At 48.2% G+C, this 25663-nt stretch overlaps 2 protein-coding genes and 1 pseudogene across 2 annotated transcripts in view; all 3 read left to right on the top strand.

Moving 5' to 3' along the window:
• LOC138786728 (oocyte zinc finger protein XlCOF6-like) overlaps positions 1-25663 on the top strand; it is a 622195-nt gene that overhangs the window by 58241 nt on the left and 538291 nt on the right. The window lies entirely within an intron of this gene.
• The window catches only part of LOC138786591 (oocyte zinc finger protein XlCOF7.1-like), a 496490-nt gene that overhangs the window by 441803 nt on the left and 29024 nt on the right, over positions 1-25663 (top strand). The gene's annotated exons all lie outside the window — the stretch shown is intronic.
• Positions 1-25663, top strand: part of LOC138786592 (zinc finger protein 850-like) — a 41929-nt pseudogene that overhangs the window by 10247 nt on the left and 6019 nt on the right.

The raw sequence follows: 25663 nt of genomic DNA, 5'->3' as shown, positions 1-25663 counted from the left end.
CTATTGTGTGTACAGTTATATTATATGTGGTATGAAAGTGTTTTACGTATTCACACACTACAGACCGTTATGTGTATTCCACTCACTATACCTTAGCTTGTCGAAACATCATAAACTCTGGGTAGTTTATTGAGGATCTCTGGTCAGGAAACACTACGCCTGGTTTATTAAGGGTCTCGGGGAAACCTGGAGTTCTTATCTACTTCAATGAATGGATAGACCCACTCAAACACAACACCCCCCAACCATAGGGCAATGGTTCAATTACAGGACATATGCATTGAGGTGTCCCTGGTCCGTCCCCATTATCACCTAATCAGCCAATTAGGGACAAATCATTATCCTAATCACCTGATGGGCGGCCAATCAGGGACAACTCATTATCCTAATCACCTGATGGGCAGCTCTGAAATCTGAGCTGAGTTTTGACTGTATAAAATATGACGGCAACAGCAAAACTGGGATGGCAGTGTAGGGGTCAGTCTGACTGAGCTGCGATCCATGATTTCTCCTACCCCCTGGGAAGGCAACGACTATTGTAAGTCTTAGATAGTTACTGCTTATTTCTCCCTTTTATTTTATACTGTTATAGTATGTATGTATGTCACCTTATTTTACTTTTTTTTTTTGTAAGCACTGTACCTTTGTCTATTAAAGCTTAAAACTTTAATAAGTTTGGTCCTTGTATGCTCTAAGAATCCATAGCCTTTGGATGTAGTGTTTTAACCCTGTGAGTGCCAGTGAGTGGTGTTGTGGGTTGACAGTGTCCTTTCACACTTAAAGGACAAGTGCTATGAAAAACTTTTTCCCAGTAATTGAAGCACATTACAAAGTTATATAACTCTGTAATGTGCTTCAATCACCTATCTGCCTCCCTTCCCTGTCTTTTCCCCCCTTCACCCCCCACCAGGAAGTGTCCTAACTCACACAGACCTAATGACTGCCGTCACCATCACCAGGCAGCTCCTTCTTGTGAGAATGAGTCATCAGCAGGATGGCTGGTCTAGGTCCTGTTACAGCAGCCCCCCTCCCCAGTCCAAGTGATGGCTTGCAGTTGTTCAGCCAATGGGAGCTGAGCAAGCTGAGTCACCTGAAAAGGCGGGGAGGGGAAGGCTAGTGTAACAGGAGAAGGAGCTGAGAGAAGAGCTTGGTGACGGTGACGACAGTAATTAGGTCTGTGTGAGTTAGGACACTTCTGGTGGGGGGTGGAAGGGGGAAAAGACAGGGAAGGGAGGCAGACAGGTGATTGAAGCACATTACAGAGTTATAGAACTTTGTAATGTGCTTCAATTATTTTTTTCAATTATAATTTGAAAGGTGGTGGCAGCGTGTGTGTTTGAGGTGCTTGGACTGTGTTGGGGTGGGATTTATGCTCAATTTGCCACCTGAAGCGGTAGGTGAGTGCAAGATTGAGTGAGTGAAAATAGATTAACCCCTTGCAGTGGCATCTACGTCACGTGCTAGTGTGTATGTGACGTATGCAAATTGCCATTTTAAAAACTGAAGCGAGGGGGGCGTGACCAACTATGGCCGTGTGAGGACGCTTCAGCCTGAGCTCCTCCAGACCCAGACTACAATCTGCTGGCATCGGCCCTCTTCAACATGGGGAAGACCGCTAAAAAAAACAGGGGACATTCCTTAACCCGCTCTACACCCCCACAGGGGGACATCGGGGCATATTTCGCCTGCCCGGAGACACCAGCACCCGCATCAGGCACGGAGCTGCAGGACACAGAAAATGGCCGCCGCCATGCTGACGAGGCACCTGGCCACCCTACAGCAGCCCGCACAAGATCATCTGTGGCCGCAATTGAGCACCGACACCTACCGAGGTCCTCCGCCGGCACCGACACCTCCCTGCAGCAACCAGAGACGACTACCCCGACCTCCTCGCAGCTGCACACGCGGCCCGACGGGACCTTCGGCGCCCATCTTGATCCTAGGCCGAGCGGCGCGCAGCAGACCCAGAGTGAGCCGGAGGAGCGGTGGCAGCGGGAGGACACTGACCAGAGTGTCCGGCAGGTACCCCCTCCCTCATCGGAGACCCCGCACTGTGCCCCCCTAACCGTGGCACTACCGCCGCGCCGCTCCCAGGCCGACCCCCACCATCGGGCCTACTACTGCGGCCTTGCCGCCTACTGCCACACCAGGCCTCAACCCCCAGACAGCACCATGGGACGGCGGCGCGGAGCACAACCCATGGTTCGCACCCCCAATGCCTGCTCAAACCAGCTGGGGGACCCCCTGCCCTTACCCCAACCTGCTCAAGGGGGGCTCTCTCCGGCCTCCTCGTCCCACTGGTCCACAGGATCCTCTTGGGGAAGCTCACCCCCGTAAACCACGGCGGCTGTAACCCACACGGTTGCCCTCATCCACGCACCGGCCACTGCTGTCTCACCTCACGGCCGAATATTGTCACCTAGGAGGCTGCCGGACGTACCTTCTTCCCTGGAGGGCACCCCCCTATTTTCAGGGTTTTCTCCCAATCTGCTACCTCTGGGGTCCCTGACTTGCCATTTCCACTGACTGCCAGCCGCCCCTCAGTACTGGATGACAATAGGCCGGTGTCCCTGGCGGATCTCAGGGCTCTTACCCAGTCCCTTCCTACTAAAACCGACATTTCCACTCTGGCCAAGCAACTACTAGATGAATGTAAACATGAATTTGCGCAATTCATGCTGAACTCACAACGGTCTCATCTAAAGTAGATGTATTGGAAACTGCGCAGGAGACTACCTCCACAACTCTGCTAGCCCTTCAACACGATGTGCAATCACATTCTGATAAGCTGTTTGTCCTGCAACAACACATAGACGATATTGAAAACCGCAACAGGCGCAATAATCTCAGGATCCGCGGCCTCCCAGAATCTGTGCCTTCCTCTGATCTACTTGCGGTGCTGTCCACCATCTTTAATGACCTCCTGGAGCAGCCACCTAATACGCACATCGAGATAGACAGAGCGCATAGGGCACTGCAGCCCCCTAGCCGAGACAACCAGAGACCCAGGGATGTCATCTGCCGCGTCCACTTTTACTCTACTAAAGAGCCCGGCGCCGACGCAATGTCACCTACAGAGGAGTGCATCTGCTTATCCTACAGGACCTCTCCCGACATACCTTGGCCCAAAGGGCCACTCTCCGCCCGGTGTTGGACATCCTACGTGACCGTAATATCCCCTTCCGCTGGGGATTCCCCTTCGCCCTCATTGTGCGCTTGAATGGTCGGTCCCTCACCCTGCGCGCGCCAGAAGACATCCCGGGATTTCTACGAGATTTAAACATCACCAACATCTCCATACCTGAGTGGCCCTCGCTACTTACCTCCTCCAGGAGCACCAAAAGGCCTTTCTCGCCCCGATCTCCCAACTCGACGCCCGTGGGGCCCCGATCCTCCAGGCGGGATGGCCCCCGACCTGCCCCGGCTTCTCCCTTGCACTCCCCAGCCCACGTTGGCTCCCGAGCCCGCCTTCCCTGAGCCATGGACAGCATCTCGTCTCTAGCCCTGTAGCTACCCCGTTATTGTTTAATCAGTTTCTATGATTTTCAGCCGAATTATGCCTGTAATTTGTTTGCATTTCATCATCTGGGTCTGGGAGGGAGCCTTAGGTCTATGCCTTTACATGCTTAGCTGTCTCTTCCCCCCAATAGATGGGAAACCCAGCCTGGACATTTCCGGGCCTGGTAGTACTCAGTTTGAGGTTCTTAGAGTATACGCTGCAGTTTTGCCTTTACTGCTGTTGTTGTCCTTTGTGTGCTCCCCTGTTTGTCTGTGTCTCCCCCACCCTGATTTTCTCTGTCTCATTTCATATCCCAGTCCCGGACATTCCTGGAGGTCTTCGGCGGTGCCTACCTACATCTTTCCTGAATGGCGGATTTACATGTAGCAACCTACCAACGCGAGGGGATTGAACACGCCCCGGAAAAGATCGCAGGTTCTCCACCATTTCCCCACCGCCGGAAGGTACATATACTCTGCTTACAGGAGACGCACTTTAAAACAGGCCATGCACCCACGATCCGCGACAGACACTATACACAATGGTTCTTCGCCATAACCCTGATTCTAGAACCAGGGTGTGGCCTAGCTATACACAAGTCCCTGCCATGTCAAATAACTATCCTGCACGACGGACCAAGGCGGCACGATACCTAATACTTACCCTCTCCATTAGTGGCCATATCTTTACCATAATTAACACTTATGCCCCGAACCAAGACCAAATTGCTTTCCTCATGAACCTAATTGATCTATCCCTCCCCTTAGTCAGGGGGACCGTGCTCTTCTGCGGAGACCTTAATCTCACATTAGAACCCGTCCTTGGACAATTCCACAGGCCGCTCTAGGTTTTTCGTACCCAGCGATTAAAAAAGTCAAAAAAGCCCTGCTCCAACTACAACTTTATGATGCCTGGCGCTTGATGCATTCTGCGGACCGAGATTATACCTTTTTTTCTAAATTCACATGGACATACAGCCGTATTGACCATATCCTCATCCAACATAGTGCATTGCCGTGGTTGGCGACTTTCTCCATAGGCAACATACTATGGTCGGATCACGCCCCTGTCTTTTGCTCCCTTACCCTACCGTTCCTATCGAAGACTGCGGGGTCCTGGCGTTTAAATGAGTCTTTGCTTCTGGATACAGTATGTTTAGCTGATCTGAAGCAAACTATAACGCATTTTCGGCACGTGACCATGCAGCGGACACAACCTCCCTCATTATTCAATGGGAGGCGCTTAAATGTGTGCTCCGGGGAGTGCTTATAAAGCACGGCTCCAGGCTTAAAAAAGCGAAAGGCCATCTCCCTGCAAAAGGCACTTGCCAAGGTTTCTTCCCTGGAGCTGGCCCATAAGCGTGTCCTGTCCCTACCTATATTACGGGACTTGCAAGTTGCCCGCTCGGAGGTTAAGCGCCTCCTTGAAGCGTCCTGGGGGCGACTTCTCCAAACTTGCCGTAGTAAATTTTATGATACGGCAATAAGTGTGGGCGCATGTTGGCCAGAGCCTTGAAGAATCGGATGGCACAAATGCACATCGGTTGCATCAGGAATTCCGCACACCAACTCACGCATCATAGCTCGGAAATAGCATCCACCTTCCACGCATATTATTCCTCCTATATCACCTTCCGACCACTCGGGTCACGAACTCCTGGGCCCTTCTCTCCTCCACCCCTCACACGCGTCTCCCCGCTGAGGTCATGGGAGACTTGGAGGAACCGTTTGCTGCGCATGAACTCGCCTATGTGATTTCACAGTTACCCGGAGGGGAAGAGCCCAGGACCAGGATGGCCTGACTGCTCAGTTCTATAAAGCCCTCTCGGAATTCCTCTCCCCTATGCTGCTCCTGGCCTTTAACTTTATCTCGGATTCTGTCCCTTTCCCGCCCATGCTACCACCGCACATATCACTCTTATCCCAAAACCAGGGCAAGGACCCCCAGCTCTGTGCAGCTATCGCCCAATTTCCCTGCTGAACGTGGACTTAAAAATTTATTCTAAGCTACTGCCAATAGGTTAAAATGCCCACTTACCCTCCCTCATCCATCCTGACCAAGTGGGCTTTGTGCCAGGGCGGGAGGCCCGCGATAACACCCTCAAAACTCTGGATATTATCCACTATGCGCGAACGCGCCACATTCCTCTAATGATCCTCTCCCTAGATGCCGAAAAGGCTTTCGATAGGATTTTGTGGCCCTCCCTGACACAAACCCTTTAACAGGTTGGAATCGGCCCCTCTTTCCTTACTAAAATACTGGCTTTATACCAGAACCCCTCGGCTCAATGGAAGGTGAATGGGATGTTCTCAGCCCCCTTCTCCATTTTTAATGGCACCAGGCAAGGATGCCCTTTATCCCCCCTCCTGTACACCTTAATCATGGGAGAATTTATTAGCCTCGATTCGTTCCAACCCAGATATCACGGGTATCCGCATCGGGAACCGGGAGTATAAATGCTCAGCCTTTGCGGATGACCTTCTTGTCTATGTTACTAATCCGCATGTAGCCCTCCCGCCCTGATGGCTCGGTTGGAACAGTTTGGAACCTGGTCCAACTTTAAAATCAATCTCTCCAAATCTGAAGCCGAACGTGTCCCTAGACCCCACATTGGTTAGTACCATTCAATCCAACTTCCCATTTGCGTGGCCTACGTCTGGCATCACATACCTGGGTATCCGCATCCCCCCCACTCTTTCCCAACTGTTTGAGGTAAATTTCCTCCCCTTGCTGGCCCGCTTTACCAAGGATCTTGACACCTGGAACAAGAAAGAATTCTCTTGGTTCGGGAGAATCAATATCTTGAAAATGACTTTAATGCCTCGGCTTCTGTATTTGCTGCAGACCATCCCCATCCACATCCCCATTTCCTTCTGGAAACGAGTGCAACGCTGCTTCACCTCTTTCGTGTGGTCCAGGGGTCGTCCCAGGATTAGGCGAGAGACCTTGTCTCGCTCTAGAGGCTGCGGCGGGGGTTGGTCTGCCAGATTGCCGCTTATACTACCTGGCCTGTGTACATGCTCGTATATTGGACATGGTCCATCATTCTAATTCTAAGTTATGGGTTCAACTAGCGCAGGCACAGTGCCCCAGGCCCCTCTCCACCCTCCCTTGGACGTGGGTCACCCTCCCTGCGAGATGACACCGCCTTGTCCTACGTTACTCGACATACGTAGCCTCCCTACACTTGGCAGGCAAATCCCACCCCCTGCTCCGGAAACACGGACCGTTGACCCCATAAACACACAACCCACAGTTTGCATCGGGACTTTCCTCATCTTTCTTAGGGCTCCCAGCCGACAAGGTCCTCCGTTTCCATCAGGTACTTAAACAAGGCGCCCTATTACCCCTGTCAGCGATCCTGGATACGACCCCACCTACCGTAAAGCACTCGTTTGAATATGCTCAATTGCAACATTTTTACTCCACTACTAAACGTACGCACACTTTGCACCAGGAACTGACAGGATTTCGAACATCTATACGTGTCCCCTCCCTGTCCTCCACACATCATCTCTGTGGTATACCAACAGTTACTGTCCTCAGGTTCTCGGCACTTACCGTCTTTCTGCTCGCCTGGGAGACAGAGTTTGGCAAAAAGCTTTACGCCACAGCAAAGGTCTAGGGCCTTTTTTCTATCCCACAAGGCAGTACTGGCGTGCAAATCACAAGAACTAGTTACAAAATCATCTCCCGATGGTATCGTGTCCCCCTCTCTTCTCCCATAAAGTGGTATCCCACGGGTACCTGATGTGTGCTGGCGATGTGAAGAGGCTTGGGGGACCATGTCGCACGTATGGTATACGTGCCCGCGGCTACGGGGATACTGGTCGACTATCCTACGCACCATACACAATGTCACAGGTGTCCTTATCCCCAACACCCCAAGAAGCGGTGCTGTTATATATGTTTCCCACTGCCCAATCCCGTTTCAAGAAGTCCTTAGCTAGACATCTCCTGCAGGCAGCGAAGACAGTGCTACCCCAACGGTGGAGATCCACGGAGCCCGCCAACATTAGATGATTGGTTCGCTGAAATTGCCCAAAATACATGATATGGAGAATCTTATTGCGGTCACCCCAACAGCTGTAAAGAAGTAACACAGCCACCCGGAGCCCGTGGTTGCTCTTTCGTTCCACCGATTCTTATAGGAACCGTGGCTGTTTGAACAATCCTGCTCTTTTCAACATGGGAGCTGTCCTCCCCTCGCGTGGTCCATTCTCATCGCCCTACTGGTAGGCAACGGCCGAAATGTTTAACATAATGAATGTCATTATAAACGCAAGTTATTCAGCTAACAACATCCCCTCCCCCCCCCCCCCCCCCCAGTGTCTGTGTCTTCTTGTCCTTGTCTTTTTGGTGTCACTATGTCTAATTTCTCATGACAAAGTTTTTCTTTTTAAGTTATTGCTAAATTCATACATACAGCTCAGCTACATGTACATTACACACATACAGCTCAGCTACATGTACATTACACATATACAGCTCAGCTACATGTACATTACACACATATACAGCTCAGCTACATGTACATTACACACATACAGCTCAGCTACATGTACATTACACAGATACAGCTCAGCTACAGGTACATTACACACATACAGCTCAGCTACATGTACATTACACATATACAGCTCAGCTACATGTACATTACACACATACAGCTCTACTGTGTACACATACAGCTCCGCTACATGTACACTAACGTTATTGTAGGAAAAACTTCCATAAAATACAGCATGTGAAACAGGTACATGTAAGCTAGACGCGTTTCGGCTGTAACCTCCCTTTATCACAGCTAAATGAATAATAGACATACAACTAAAACAACAGAAGAAACACCCTCTCACCACATGGTATCCAGTCAGGTTCACACATCAGATGACTAATTAATAAGCAAGGTTCGAACCAGACTTGGGAGTGGGGAAGGGGAAAAGACAAGCAACCTGCACAATGCTGATTAAGGTGCGTTTACACGAAATGATAATTGGCCCGATCGTAACGATTAACTATGTCAGAGTAACGATTTTTTTCATAACGATCAGCGTTTAGACGATACGATATATCGTACGGAAAATCGTTTTGCGATCGCTTAAGCCTATCTCACACATTGGTTAAATCGGCGAACGACTGTTCACACGGAACGATTTGCGAATTTTTTGCGAACGACAAACGACGGTTTGATGACATGTTGAAAAGATCAAAATGAACGATTTCTCGTTCGTCGTTTGATCGTTCGCCGCGCGTTTTACACGTACGATTATCGTTCAAATTCGATCAATATCGCGCAAATTCGCACTATAATCGTTACGTGTAAACGCACCATTAACAATTACAATTGTAGAGCAAAATTCACATGAAGAGAGAACTGACGTCCTAAGGATGAAAAAAGTGGTGCACTAAAAGTATCAGCATAGGTTTTTAAAAAACTATTCATAGATTCTGAAAGTTTAAACCTGCTGGAAAAGCGTGTATTTAGTTTAAGAATCCAGAACGCTTCTCTAGTGAGGAGCTTCTGCTTCCAGTCACAAACCTCTTACATTTTTGGTTACTTTTTCTAAACCCATAAAAAGTGAAAAATGTTACATCTCCTTCATGGTGATCAATAAAGTGCTTAGCTGCACCAGATGATTTTACATTCTTGGCTCTTATGTCACGTACACTCACCGGCCACTTTATTAGGTACACCATGCTAGTAACGGGTTGGACCCCCGTTTTGCCTTTAGAACTGCCTCAATTCTTCGTGGCATAGATACAACAAGGTGCTGGACAGCTTCCTCAGAGAGTTTGGTCCATATTGACATGATGGCATCACACAGTTGCGGCAGATTTGTCGGCTGCACATCCATGATGCGAATCTCCCGTTCCACCACATCCCAAAGATGCTCTATTGGATTGAGATCTGGTGACTGTGGAGAGCCATTAGAGTACAGTGACCTCATTGTCATGTTCAAAGAAACCAGTCTGAGATGATTCTAGCTTTATGACATGGCGCATTATCCTGCTGAAAGTAGCCATCAGATGTTGGGTACATTGTGGTCATAAAGGGATGGACATGGTCAGCAATAATACTCAGGTAGGCTGTGGTGTTGCAAACGATGCTCAATTGGTACCAAGGGGCCCAAAGAGTGCCAAGAAAATATTCCCCACACATGACATCCACCACCACCAGCCTGAACCGTTGATACAAGGCAGGATGGATCCATGCTTTCATGTTGTTGACGCCAAATTCTGACCCTACCATCAGAATGTCGCAGCAGAAATCGAGACTCATCAGACCAGGCAAACGTTTTTCCAATCTTCTACTGTCCAATTTCGATGAGCTTGTGCAAATTGTAGCCTCAGTTTCCTGTTCTTAGCTGAAAAGGAGTGGCCCCCGTGTGGTCTTCTGCTGCTGTAGCCCATCTGCCTCAAAGTTCCACGTACTGTGCGTTCAGAGATGCTCTTCTGCCTACCTTGGTTGTAACGGTTGGCTATTTGAGTCACTGTTGCCTTTCTATCAGCTGGAACCAGTCTGCCCATTCTCCTCTGACCTCTGGCATCAACAAGGCATTTCCGCCCACAGAACTGCCGCTCACTGGATGTTTTTTTCTTTTTCGGACCATTCTCTGTAAACCCTAGAGATGGTTGTGCGTGAAAATCCCTGTAGATCAGCAGTTTCTGAAATACTCAGACCAGCCCCTTCTGGCACCAACAACCATGCCACGTTCAAAGGCCCTCAAATCCCCTTTCTTCCCATACTGATGCTCGGTTTGAACTGCAGGAGATTGTCTTGACCATGTCTACATGCCTAAATTCACTGAGTTGCCGCCATGTGATTGGCTGATTAGAAATTAAGTTGTAACGTGCAGTTGGACAAGTTTACCTAATAAAGTGGCCGGTGAGTGTAGGTGCTCTGCTATGTGGGTTTTAATTTTCCGGCGCTGCATCCTATGTACATAAGGTTACAAGAGGAACACTGAATGGCATAAACTGCATGGTGTGAATCACAGTTAATAAATGACTGGATATTGTGGGACTTGTTGTTAGTACCTATAAATGTTTTTGTCTTGTGCGCAAACTTGCACACATTTTGTTGCACACAGTTGTATGTCCATTATTCATTTAGCAGTGATAAAGGCTCAAACGCGTCTAGCTTACACGTACCTGTTCACATGCAGTATTTTATGGAAGTTTTTTTTCTACAATAAAGTTAGTGTTTTTAAGGACTTTTTTTCTGCTGGAACATTTTTTCATTTGTGGATTTGTTGCTGCGGACTGTTCCCCGCTAAGTTCCTACTGCAATTTTTGTCCCAACACGATAAATATGGGCAAGGTAGAGTGTCTTTCCAGCCGCAATTATATTTCAGCATAATTATGGTGCATGCGGTTTTAGCTACATGTACATTACACACATACAGCTCAGCTACATGTACATTACACACATACAGCTCAGCTACATGTAAATTACACATATACAGCTCAGCTACATGTACATTACACATATACAGCTCAGCTACATGTACATTACACATATACAGCTCAGCTACATGTACATTACAAATATATAGCTCTGTGTACACATACAGCTCAGCTACATGTACATTACACATATACAGCTCAGCTACATGTACATTACACACATACAGCTCAGCTACATGTACATTACACATATACAGCTCAGCTACATGTACATTACACACATATACAGCTCAGCTACATGTACATTACACACATACAGCTCAGCTACATGTACATTACACATATACAGCTCAGCTACATGTACATTACACATATACAGCTTAGCTACATGTACATTACACATATACAGCTCAGCTACATGTACATTACACACATACAGCTCAGCTACATGTACATTACACACATACAGCTCAGCTACATGTACATTACACACATATACAGCTTAGCTACATGTACATTACAAATATATAGCTCTACTGTGTACACATACAGCTCAGCTACATGTACATTACACATATACAGCTCAGCTACATGTACATTACACATATACAGCTCAGCTACATGTACATTACATACATACAGCTCAGCTACATGTACATTACACACATACAGCTCAGCTACATGTACATTACACATATACAGCTCTACTGTGTACACATATACAGCTCAGCTACATGTACATTACACACATACAGCTCAGCTACATGTACATTACACACATACAGCTCAGCTACATGTACATTACACACATACAGCTCAGCTACATGTACATTACACACAAACAGCTCAGCTACATGTACATTACACACATACAGCTCAGCTACATGTACATTACACACATACAGCTCAGCTACATGTACATTACACACATACAGCTCAGCTACATGTACATTACACACATACAGCTCAGCTACATGTACATTACACACATACACAGCTCAGCTACATGTACATTACACATATACAGCTCAGCTACATGTACATTACACATATACAGCTCAGCTACATGTACATTACATACATACAGCTCAGCTACATGTACATTACACATATACAGCTCAGCTACATGTACATTACACATATATACAGCTCAGCTACATGTACATTACACACATATACAGCTCAGCTACATGTACATTACACACATACAGCTCAGCTACATGTACATTACACACATACAGCTCAGCTACATGTACATTACACACATACAGCTCAGCTACATGTACATTACACACATACAGCTCAGCTACATGTACATTACACACATACACAGCTCTGCTGTGTACACATACAGCTCAGCTACATGTACATTACACACATATACAGCTCAGCTACATGTACATTACACACATATACAGCTCAGCTACAGGTACATTACACATATACAGCTCAGCTACATGTACATTACACATATATACAGCTCAGCTACATGTACATTACACACATATACAGCTCAGCTACATGTACATTACACACATACAGCTCAGCTACATGTACATTACACATATACAGCTCTACTGTGTACACATATACAGCTCAGCTACATGTACATTACACACATACAGCTCAGCTACATGTACATTACACACATACAGCTCAGCTACATGTACATTACACACATACAGCTCAGCTACATGTACATTACACACATACAGCTCAGCTACATGTACATTACACACATATACAGCTCAGCTACATGTACATTACACATATACAGCTCAGCTACATGTACATTACACACATACAGCTCAGCTACATGTACATTACACACAGACAGCTCTGCTGCATACACATCACTTCAGCTCATCCAGCACAGCAGAGTCCTGCATACACTCAGCAGCAGCCCCTGATCATGTGACTCCTCCTCCATGTGACTGATCACATGACTGTGACATCATGGCAGGTCCTGGAAGCGCTGCTCCCACACATGAGGCTGGTCACATGGGCATGACATCATCAAAGGTCCTCAAGACCTACCTCTGGCAACTACATTCTAGCCTCCACCCTTCCAGGTAAGAGTTTTAAAGTGTTTAGGGGAGGGGGCACTATGGATGGGGGGATAGTAAGGGGGAGCAGTGTGGAGGAAATTTCGGGGCCCCATACAGCCGAAGTGTCTGGGCCCCACCCCCCTTAACAAAAAAAAACATGGGACATATTTTTGACTGATGTCTTTGAAGAAACTGGGGGCTGTGGGATAATTCTGGAAAGCTGGGTTGCTTTGGATACATCCTACGCCAGCCAAGTTCCGTGCACTATTAATTAAAATAAAAACAATAGAACCCAAGGGCCAGGGCCCGTTTTAGGTAAAATGTGGCCCTGGGCACAATTTAAAAGTGGGGCCCCAAGTGCTTAGACATTAAACCACTACACAGTCATAGTTAAATAAAGAAGGTGGTCTGAGAGGAGTGTTGCTAGGGTCTTAAAAGATCAGGAGCACAAGCCCCCTACACATGGCCACAAAATATTTCTACGCATTGGTACCAAATAATACTGCTGGGATGTGGGGTTAGACAGGGTTCAGGGATCAGGGATGTGGGGTCAGACAGGGTGCAGGGATGTGGGGGCAGACAGGGTGCAGGGATCAGGGATGTGGGGGCAGACAGGGTTCAGGAATCAGGGATGTGGGGGCAGACAGGGTGCAGGGATCAGGGATGTGGGGTCAGACAGGGTGCAGGGATCAGGGATGTGGGGACAGATAGGGTGCAGGGATCAGGGATGTGGGGGCAGACAGGGTGCAGGGATCAGGGATGTGGGGGCAGACAGGGTGCAGGGATGTGGGGGCAGACAGGGTGCAGGGATGTGGGGGCAGACAGGTATCAGGGATGAGGGGGCAGACAGGGTGCAGGGATCAGGGAGCAGACAGGGTGCAGGGATCAGGGAGCAGACAGGGTGCAGGGATCAGGGATGTGGGGGCAGACAGGGTGCAGGGATGAGGGGGCAGACAGGGTGCAGGGATGTGGGGGCAGACAGGGTTCAGGGATCAGGGATGTGGGGGCAGACAGGGTGCAGGGATCAGGGATGTGGGGGCAGACAGGGTGCAGGGATGTGGGGGCAGACAGGGTGCAGGGATCAGGGATGTGGGGGCAGACAGGGTGCAGGGATCAGGGATGTGGGGGCAGACAGGGTGCAGGGATGTGGGGGGCAGACAGGGTGCAGGGATCAGGGATGTGGGGGCAGACAGGGTGCAGGGATCAGGGATCAGACAGGGTGCAGGGATCAGGGAGCAGACAGGGTGCAGGGATCAGGGATGAGGGGGCAGACAGGGTGCAGGGATCAGGGAGCAGACAGGGTGCAGGGATCAGGGATGTGGGGGCAGACAGGGTGCAGGGATCAGGGATGTGGGGGCAGACAGGGTGCAGGGATGTGGGGGCAGACAGGGTGCAGGGATCAGGGATGAGGGGGCAGACAGGGTGCAGGGATCAGGGAGCAGACAGGGTGCAGGGATCAGGGATGTGGGGGCAGACAGGGTGCAGGGATGAGGGGGCAGACAGGGTGCAGGGATCAGGGATGTGGGGGCAGACAGGGTGCAGGGATGAGGGGGCAGACAGGGTGGAGGGATCAGGGATGTGGGGCAGACAGGGTGCAGGGATCAGGGATATTGGGGCTGACAAGGTGCAATATACCCCAGCACACATGCACACATCATCCCCCCCAGCACACATGCACACATCATCCCCCCCAGCACACATGCACACATCATCCCCCAAGCACACATCATCCCCCCAGCACACATCAGATACCCCAGCACACATCATCCCTCCAGCACACATCATCCCCCCAGCACACGTCATCCCCCCCAGCACACATCATCCCCCCCAGCACACATCATCCCCCCCCAGCACACATGCACACATCATCCCCCCAGCACACATGCACACATCATCCCCCCTGCACACATCATCCCCCCAGCACACATAATCCCCCCAGCACACATGCACACATCATCCCCCCCAGCACACATGCACACATCATCCCCCCAGCACACATGCACACATCATCCCCCCAGCACACATCATCCCCCCCAGCACACATGCACACATCATCCCCCCCCAGCACACATGCACACATCATCCCCCCCAGCACACATGCACACATCATCCCCCAAGCACACATCATCCCTCCCAGCACACATCATCCCCCCCAGCACACATGCACACATCATCCCCCCCAGCACACATGCACACATCATCCCCCCAGCACACATGCACACATCATCCCCCCAGCACACATCATCCCCCCAGCACACATCATCCCCCCAGCACACATCCCCCCCCCAGCACACATCATCCCCCCCAGCACACATCATCCCCCCCAGCAACACATCATCCCCCCCCAGCACCCCCCCCCCCAGCACACATCATCCCCCCCCAGCACACACCCCCAGCACACATCATCCCCCCCCAGCACACCCCCCCCCCCAGCACACATCATCCCCCCCAGCACACATCATCCCCCCCCAGCACACCCCCCCCCCCAGCACACATCATCCCCCCCAGCACACCCCCCCCCAGCACACCCCCCCCCCCAGCACACATCATCCCCCCCCAGCACACCCCCCCCCCAGCACACATCATCCCCCCCCAGCACACCCCCCCCCCCAGCACACATCATCCCCCCCCCACCACCCCCCCCCCCCCCCCCCCCCCCCACCCAGCACCCCCCCCCCCCCAGCACACATCATCCCCCCCCCCCCAGCACACATCATCCCCCCCCCCCAGCACACATCATCCCCCCCCCCCAGCACACATCATCCCCCCCCCCCAGCACACATCATCCCCCCCAGCACACATGATTACACACACATCTACACTTACTTGTTGGGAAGCTCCAGGACCCACGTGCTTCCTGTTTTCCTCCTGCTCCTCACACAGCGGCTCCGGGCCCCTCCCCCTTCTCCTCCGACATTGCAGCACAGAAGAAAGCTGCCAGAGAAGGTTGTGTGGGGCGGGGGAGGGGCCCGGGGGAGTGAGGAAGAGGAGGGGGCCCGGGGGAGTGAGGAAGAAGAAGGGGCCGGGGGAGTGAGGAAGAGGCCCTGTGTCTTCCTGCCTCTGCGGTACAGCTGTCAGGCTTACACACAGGTAGGCTGGACTGCCGGGCCCCCCTGGATGCTAGTTTTAGCCCGGGCCCCTAACAGCTGTACCGCCAATACTGCCCTGATGGCGGCCCTGGACCCAGTGGACCGCGCACATTTTGATCTTAGTGTTTCCGTTTTTCCCTCCTCCCCATCTAAGAGCTCCAGCACTCTCAGTTTTCTATCTGCAGGCCATGTAAGGGCTTATTTGTTACAGGAATAGTTGTACTTTGTAATGGCGTCTTTCATTCTACCATAACATGTATGATGGAATTCCAAATATATTATTTATAAAGATATTAATTGGTGAAATCGTAAAAAAGAATGCAATATGGTAACGTTTGGGAGGTTCCTGTGTCTACGTAATGCACTATATAGTAACAGCGACATGATACAATTATTCTATAGGTCAGTCTGAACACAACCATATGCCGGTTACACAGATTCTCTAATGTTATATATATATTTTTTATGAAATCCTTTTTTGCAATTATTAATAAAATGGGCCTATTGTGACGCTTATAACAGTTTTATTTTTTCACCTACGGGGCTGTATGGGGTGTCATTTTTTTCGCCATGAGCTCTAGTTTTTACTAATACCATATTTGTGAAGATCGGACGTTTTGATCACTTTTTATTTTTTTCATATATCTATATAATAAAAATCAAAGTCTGTCTGTCTGTCCCAAATAGACTTCCAAACGCCTGAACCGTTTGACCACAAAATTGGCACACAGATACATTGGGTGCCCGGGAAGGTGTTAGAGAAGGTCCCCCCCCCCCCCAGATGTACAGGAGGGGAGGGGGAGGGGGAGGGGGAAGAGCGGCGCCCCCCCCCCCATAGAGATGAATGGGAAAATCTCCTCACTGCGAAAATCTCCTCACTGCGAAAATCTCCTCACTGCAAACACAGGTGATATAATTAGCTGCAGCAGACACGGCAGTTGGAACCTTAGCAACCAATAGGATTACTGCTTTCATTGTCACAGGGAGCAATGGTTGCTAGGGAAGCTGCCTCACAACATCCACAGTAATAACTGGTAGATCCCCTACTCCATCTATACAGTACATGTATATACAGAACCCCCTATTCCATCTATACAGAACATGTATATACAGGACCCCCTACTCCATCTATACAGTACATGTATATACAGGACCCCCTACTCCATCTATACAGTACATGTATATACAGGACCCCCTACTCTATCTATACAGTACATGTATATACAGGACCCCCTACTCCATCTATACAGTACATGTATATACAGGACCCCCTACTCCATCTATACAGTACATGTATATACAGGGCCCCCTACTCCATCTATACAGTACATGTATATACAGGACCCCCTACTTCATCCATACAGTACATGTATACAGGGCCCCCTACTCCATCTATACAGTACATGTATATACAGAACCCCCTACTCCATCTATACAGAACATGTATATACAGGACCCCCTACTCCATCTATACAGTACATGTATATACAGGACCCCCTACTCCATCTATACAGTACATGTATATACAGGACCCCCTACTCCATCCATACAGTACATGTATATACAGGACCCCCTACTCCATCTATACAGTACATGTATATACAGGACCCCCTACTCCATCCATACAGTACATGTATATACAGGACCCCCTACTCCATCTATACAGTACATGTATATATACAGGGCCACAGAAAAAAAGGAAAAAATTGGTCAGCTCTCCTAGAACACTGTTCACACTAGGCAGGAGCACGTTGCCATGGCTGAAATTGCAAACACACAAAAACACAGAAAAATGCAACAGCTCACCGCAACAGCAAGATACAGACCCACCATAGACATGAAAATAATTAAAAGCAGCCCCCCCAACTGCCCAAAAAATTCCCACAAAAATAATGAGTCTCTTGGTTACTATTTGCAAACAGCGTAAACTGCCTCACCACGATAAGGTGGACTCATATCGAGGCAGACCCTACACTGTATGTACACTATGGCCTCTCCATGGCGTGTAATACGCCTATGCTTTGGGCATGCAAGATCCGTCTAATACCTGCAAAAATAATTGCATCACCTGGGTGAGACAGGTGGAGTGCACGACCAAATATACAGGGCCCCCCACTCCATCCATACAGTACATGTATATACAGGACCCCCTACTCCATCTATACAGTACATGTATATACAGGGGCCCCTACTCCATCTATACAGTACATGTATATACAGGGGCCCCTACTCCATCTATACAGTACATGTATATACAGGACCCCCTACTCCATCTATACAGTACATGTATATACAGGGCCCCCTACTCCATCTATACAGTACATGTATACAGGACCCCCTACTCCATCTATACAGTACATGTATATACAGGGCACTACAGGTATAGCAAACTGTGACACTGCCACACCAGACCTGATCAATACCGCCATACTGTGACTGGGTAACACTGTCATACCAGACCTGACCAATGCCACCATACTGTGACTGAAAGACACTGCCACACCAGACCTGACCAATACCGCCATACTGTGACTGGATAACACCGCCATACCAGACCTGACCAATACCACCAAACTGTGACTGGATAACACCATCATATCAGACCTGCCCAATACCGCCATACTGTGACTGGATAACACCACTATACCAGACCTGACCAATACCACCTTACTGTGACGGGATAACACTGTCATAACACACTTGACCAATACCACCATACTATGACTGGATAACACTGCCACACCAGACCTGACCAATACCGCCATACTGTGACTGATAACACTGCCACACCAGACCTGACCAATACCGCAATATTGTGCTGGATAACACTGTCATACCAGACCTGACCAATACCGCCATACTGTGACTGGATAACACTGCCATACCACACCTGACCAATACCGCCATGCTGTGACTGGATAACACCACTATACCAGACCTGACCAATACCACCACACTGTGACTGGAGAACACCGCCACACCAGACCTGACCAATACCGCCATACTGTAACTGGATAACACTGCCATACCAGACATGACCAATACCGACACACTGTGACTGAATAACACTGCCAGACCTGACCAATACCGCCATACTGTGACTGGATAACACCGCCATACCAGACATGACCAATACCGACACACTGTGACTGAATAACACTGCCATACCAGACCTGACCATTACCGCCATACTGTGACTGGATAACACCGCTATACAAGACCTGACCAAAGATTTTTTGGCAAGTCTGAACGGGAGGGTACTGCCCCTCTGCAAGGTGCTACCCTACGCACCAGGGTGCCTAATGGTAAATACGACCCTGCAAGTATACAGGACACTACAGGTATTCATTCGCTATGGGCATCTGACTCTGCTGTCAGCGCGCGCCGGGCTTCGGGCGCTGAAATCGGCGGGATCACGTAAGTATAGGGGGATCTAACAGGGGGTCGGGAGCCTGTCACCCCGGCACGGGGGGTGACAGGTGTCCTTTAATAGTAGGAACACAGTGACCTTAGGAAGGTTGGGTTGGCGGCCAGGTTGACCTCTTGCACCAGGGCCCCCCCAACCCCCCCCCCCCCTGCCCCGTCCCTGCGGTGCTGAGTTGTGAGGATAAAGTTTTCTTTCTATGACGCATCACAAGATCTCAAACATCTTTACACATTCATAACGTGTTTCTTTCTATCGCTGTGCCGGGTTTGTTGTACTTTTTATTCCCATTCTTTATTATACATTGTATCCTCTACTTTCTATTCATCTCTCCAGGATCCTCTGCTGATATCTTCTATATAAGAGACCGACCCATCAACCATGGAGAGAGACAGAGACAAGATGGCCGAGAGGATAATAACCCTCACCCTACACATACTCTTCCTGCTTACTGGGGAGGTGAGGGATTCTGGGAGTGATGTCATCATGACATCATTCTTATCTATGGAATAACAGATGGATAGGACTGGAGAGGTGAGGGATTCTGGGAGTGATGTCATCATGACATCATTCTTATCTATGGAATAACAGATGGATAGGACTGGAGAGGTGAGGGATTCTGGGAGTGATGTCATCATGACATTATTCTTATCTATGGAATAACAGATGGATAGGACTGGAGAGGTGAGGGATTCTGGGAGTGATGTCATCATGACATCATTCTTATCTATGGAATAACAGATGGATAGGACTGGAGAGGTGAGGGATTCTGGGAGTGATGTCATCATGACATTCTTATCTATGCAATAACAGATGGATAGGACTGGAGAGGTGAGGGATTCTGGGAGTGATGTCATCATGACATTATTCTTATCTATGGAATAACAGATGGATAGGACTGGAGAGGTGAGGGATTCTGGGAGTGATGTCATCATGACATTATTCTTATCTATGGAATAACAGATGGATAGGACTGGAGAGGTGAGGGATTCTGGGAGCGATGTCATCATAACATCATTCTTATCTATGGAATAACAGATGGATAGGACTGGAGAGGTGAGGGATTCTGGGAATGGATGGAGTGATAGTAATGTGTCTCTCCATACACAGGATTACACAGTAGTGAAGAAGTCCTCTAGTGGGCGCTGTGGGGCCCCTGGGTGTGAAGGATGGGGAAGAACCCTGAGCCCAATCCCGGGGCCCCTGATACATGAGGAAATGGAGGAAGAGAAGATCCTAGAAGTAACCAACAAGATGGTGGAGCTGCTGAGTGGAGAGGTGAGACTGTGGCTGCTGGGAATGCTGGGACATTATACAGTAACACCACTGGAGGGGTGGGGGGGGATGACTGTGTGATCATTGTGTGTGTCAGGTTCCTATAAGGTGTCAGGACGTGGCGGTCTATTTCTCCATGGAGGAGTGGGAGTATGTAGAAGGACACAAGGATCAGTACAAGGATGTGATGCTGGAGGATCAGCAGCCCCTCCCATCAGCAGGTAATAGACAGGACTATATACACACCTCCTCTCTGTATTATCTGGATGGAAAGAATGAATTCAGTCTCTGTATGTGTTCCCTCCAGTCAGATCCAGTAAGAGAACAGCACCAGAGAGATGTCCCCGTCCTCTTCTTCCACAGGATCAGGTAGATGGAGATGTTCCCTATGATCTGTACATCCCACCTGACTTCTCCGACTGTCTGATGACTTCTACAATATTTCTCTCACATCTTATGAATCAGGGGGAAGATGTGAACAATATTAATGCTCCAGAGACAGATGTGAGCGGTAATGAGCAGTACAAGGAGGAAATTACTATCGGGGAGCATCTGAATCATAAAATGGCTATGGACATAGTAGTAAAAGAAGAAGAAGAAGACACAGATGACAGCAGTGATGAGCAGTATAAGGGAGACATTCCTATGGGGAAACATCTAAACTCTATGAATGCCATAGACATAAGGGTAAAAGAAGAAGAGACAGATGACAGCAGTGATGAGCAGTATAAGGAGGACATCACTACAGGTAACCGCCCAGGTGAGTAGTGACCACTAAATGCAGAGAACAGTCACACATTCTCCTCAGTCACCGGCTGTAACTATTCTGTGTGGAATATTATAAGCTCTGTGTCCTGTCAGTTTTCCAGCTATATTATCATTCTGCCTAAATTTTAATATACATCACAGTCCCGGCGGTACCTGTTGTGAAAATTAAAAAAAAAAACAAAACAGGGGTTGTGATCACTAGCAGCTATGTAATATACTCACTTTATTTATTTATTTTTTATTCCATCTTTAAATCAGCGTTATACATTTGGTTGAGCTCCTTTTTCCCTTCGTGACGATATTTGGTCTTTTCTCTGTTAAAAAAAAAAAGAGACAAAACACAGATAGTCCCGGCGCTCACAGACATGGCTCGGTAATGACGAGTGCTTGTTACTAGGGTTAAGAATTCATAAGTGATCGAATTCACGACCCCTCATGACCTTTGACCATTATACTTAGGGTAGATGCAGGAAAGGCCTCCGACAAGACCTCATGGCCCTTTATTCCCACCACTATTCAGCGTAGACGGTTTGGCCTTATATTCTCCCAATATATTATAACTTACACAGAAACTGACGGCAACTCCAGATCAACAGACTTCATGGTGCGTTTACACACAAAGAGAGACAGATTTTTGAAGCCAAAGCCATGAACAGACTATAAATAGAGAACAGGCCATAAAGGAAAGACTGAGATTTCTCCTCTTTTCAAATCTATTCTTGGCTTTGGCTTCCAAAATCTGGCAGATAAATCTCTGTGTAAATGCACCATAATACTTTGCCCTTTGACATGTTTACGGGAACAACACAAGGTTGCCCCCTCTCCTCCTTCTCTTTAATCACTACCTGATACCATCTGCACTGAACAGACATGGAGGGTAGATGGATCATTTTGTCACAGCTATATTCAAATTTTAAAATCCATGGTGAATGCACCCCCCCCCCTTATGTCCCTTTATGAAGTGTTGCCAATGCTGGGCCCTCAGACATTGTCTTGGTGTCACCATGTGTTGCAGCTTCTTCTGATTGCAGAATATACCCAGAAACTACAGGAGGATCTACAGATGGTTCAGTCCCTACTGGGATCAGTAGACTCAATAATCAATCTAAAAAAAAAAATCTGATTTAACCCCGTCTCAACAAAAAGTATTCCTGTGAATATTGGTGGACTCAAAATTACAGATGTGTTTTCGCTCAGCAGACAAAAAAGGGAAACTAGTTCTTAGAATCAGGAAAAAGAAGCGCAAGATACGGGAGGCGATATCGATCCTTGGATCTTCCTGCATACTTCCTGCATACCAGCGGTGTCCTGGAGCCAAGAGCATTCCAGATGCCTCCAAAAACGACTTTGGGCGTAAACACCCTCAACCACCCTTGGTGAGAATATCTCGAAAGTAGTGGCTTCAGACCAACAACTTAATCAAAGAAGTTTCCTGCAATCTACACCACAAAATACGAGTGTACACAGATGCCAGCAAATTAGGGTGGAGAGCCCAGATGGGATCTCTATTATTTCAGGGAACATGGCCTCCCCACATGACAAACATGTCTTCCAACTACCAAGAGCTAAAGACCATGCAGATGTTATTTCTTCAAGCCAAGCATACATTAAAGAATGCACACGTTCACGTGTTATCGGACAACATGTCAGCTGTATCCCATCTAAGGCGACAAGGCAGCTCAAAGGTGACCGCATTGCAGTCCCTATCGGATAAGATTTTTATCTGGGCAGAAGAAAACATCAGATCTCTGTCTGTTACCCACCTCAGGGGAACAATGAATATTCAAGCGGACTTCCTCAGTAGGAACATCATAGATACAGGCAAGTGGTCTCTGAAGAACGCCATTTTTAATCAGGCCACCTCTCACTTGGAGTCCCTGAGATAGACCCGTTCACTACCAGGAACAACCGGAAAGTGGACATCTTTTTTTCACTAAATCCGTAGCTCTAGACCAACCTTGGTCCTTTCACCCAGCCAAAGGTCCTACAGGAGATCCTAACAGAAAGGACCACTGTAATACTAATTGTCCCTTATTGGCCCAAGAGGAGTTGGTTTGGTCTTCTCCAAAAGTTAGCGATAGACCATCCGCTACATCTCCCTCTTCTACAGGACCTTCATCAGGGTTCGGTATACCATCCAAACCCAGCTCATCTTCTTCTTTCTGCCTGGGTCCTCAAAAGTCCATCCTTAAGAATAGCGGACTTTCAGATGTGGTGATTTCCACGCTGATAAAAAGCAGGAAACCAGTCACAGCAAAGATATATTTGAAGTTGTGGAAAGGTTTTTTTTTGTGCCTGGTGTGATTCTCCACCTCAGATGCCATCACCACCCAACATGCCTCAAATTCTGGACTTCTTGCAGGCAGGTTTAGTTAAAGGGGTTGTCCGGCGATAAAAAATTATTCACAGAATAACACACATTACAAAGTTATACAACTTTGTAATGTATGTTATGTCTGTGAATGGCCCCCTTCCCCGTGTTTCCCCCCACCCACGCTAGACCCGGAAGTGTGGTGCATTATACTCACCGCATCTCGTGTCGTCCACGGTCTCCGATCGTCAGCAGTGACGTCTTCTTCGGGAGGCCAGCGGATCTTCCCGAGTGCCGGCAACCCTCTGCAGCGTCATCCGAAGCTCAGCCGCGATTGGCTGAGCATAACTGTGCTCAGCCAATCGCGGCTGAGCGGCTGATGACGCGGCCACTTCATCAGCTGCTCAGCCGCGATTGGCTGAGCACAGTTATGCTCAGCCAATCGCGGCTGAGCTTCGGATGACGCTGCAGAGGGCGGCCGGCACTCGGGAAGAACCGCTGGCCTCCCGAAGAAGACGTCACTGCTGAGGATCGGAGACCGTGGTCGGCACGTGACAGGTAATGTATAGCGCACCACACTTCCGGGTACATGGGTGGGGGTGGTGGGACACGGGGAAGGGGGCCATTCACAGACATAACATACATTACAAAGTTGTATAACTTTGTAATGTGTGTTATTCTGTGAAAAATTTTTTATCGCCGGACAACCCCTTTAAAGGTCTTAAACCTGCTATCCTTAAAATTCAAACTTCTGCTTTATCCGCTATGCATGATACCAACCTAGCCGACCATCGTTGGATCAAGAGATTTATAAAAAAAGGCATCAAAAATTAATCCTACCCTATAAAATATTTATCCGCATTTAAATGTAGTCTTGGAACGTCTTTCTAGATCTCCTTTGAGACTACGCTCCTTTAAGACTGCTTTCTTAGTTGCCATCTCCTCAGTAAGGCGGATACGTGAGCTCCAGGCTCTAACCATAGCCTGTCCCTACTGTGTTATCCAAGATAGGATAATCCTGAATACAGATCCTAACTTCCTACCTAAGGTGGTTTCAGATTACCACCGATCACAAGACATCGTTCTTCCATCTTTTTGTGAAAATCCAAAAAATGATCTGGAAGAAAAGTTCCATACCCTGGATGTCCAAATGTTCTTCAAGCTGTGGTCCCTCACTAAGGTAAATGTTGGCATTGTTCTATGGTGGCGTCGTGGAGCTCATCACAGCAAGCTGACATTTACAGAAAAGACAATGAGCATCAAAGAGAAAATATAGGAAAGCCTCAGTTTTCATATTTACAACGTGAAAAATGTTTTACTCACAAAAAATATCTTATAGGGGAGAGGGCATTTTCATGTTCAGACTGTGGAAGAATTTTTACTCAAATCATCTCTTGTTCATCATCAGAAAACTCACACAGGGGAGAAGCCATTTTCATGTTCGGAATGTGGGAACTGTTTTACTATAAAATCTTCACCATCAAAGATTTCACACAATGGAGAAGCCTTTTTCATATTCAGAATGTGGAAAATGTTTTACTGTAAAATCAAATCTTGTTGAGCATCAAAGAACTCATACAGGAGATCAGCCATTTTCATGTTCAGAATGTGGAAAATGTTTTACTCTGAAATCAAATCTTGTTAAACACCAAAGAATTCACACAAAAGAGAAGCCATTTTCATGTTTAGATTGTGGGAAATGTTTTACTGAAAAATCAAATCTTGTTAAACACCAAAGAATTCACACGGAAGAGAAGCCATTTTCATGTTCAAAATGTGAGAAATGTTTTACTTGTAAATCAAATTTCACAAAAGAAAGTAGCCAGTTCCATGTTCAGAAAG

This window comes from Dendropsophus ebraccatus, chromosome 3 (assembly GCF_027789765.1).
Source record: "Dendropsophus ebraccatus isolate aDenEbr1 chromosome 3, aDenEbr1.pat, whole genome shotgun sequence".
NCBI classification, from domain to species: Eukaryota; Metazoa; Chordata; class Amphibia; order Anura; family Hylidae; genus Dendropsophus; species Dendropsophus ebraccatus.
This window is presented reverse-complemented; position numbering and strand designations above follow the sequence as displayed.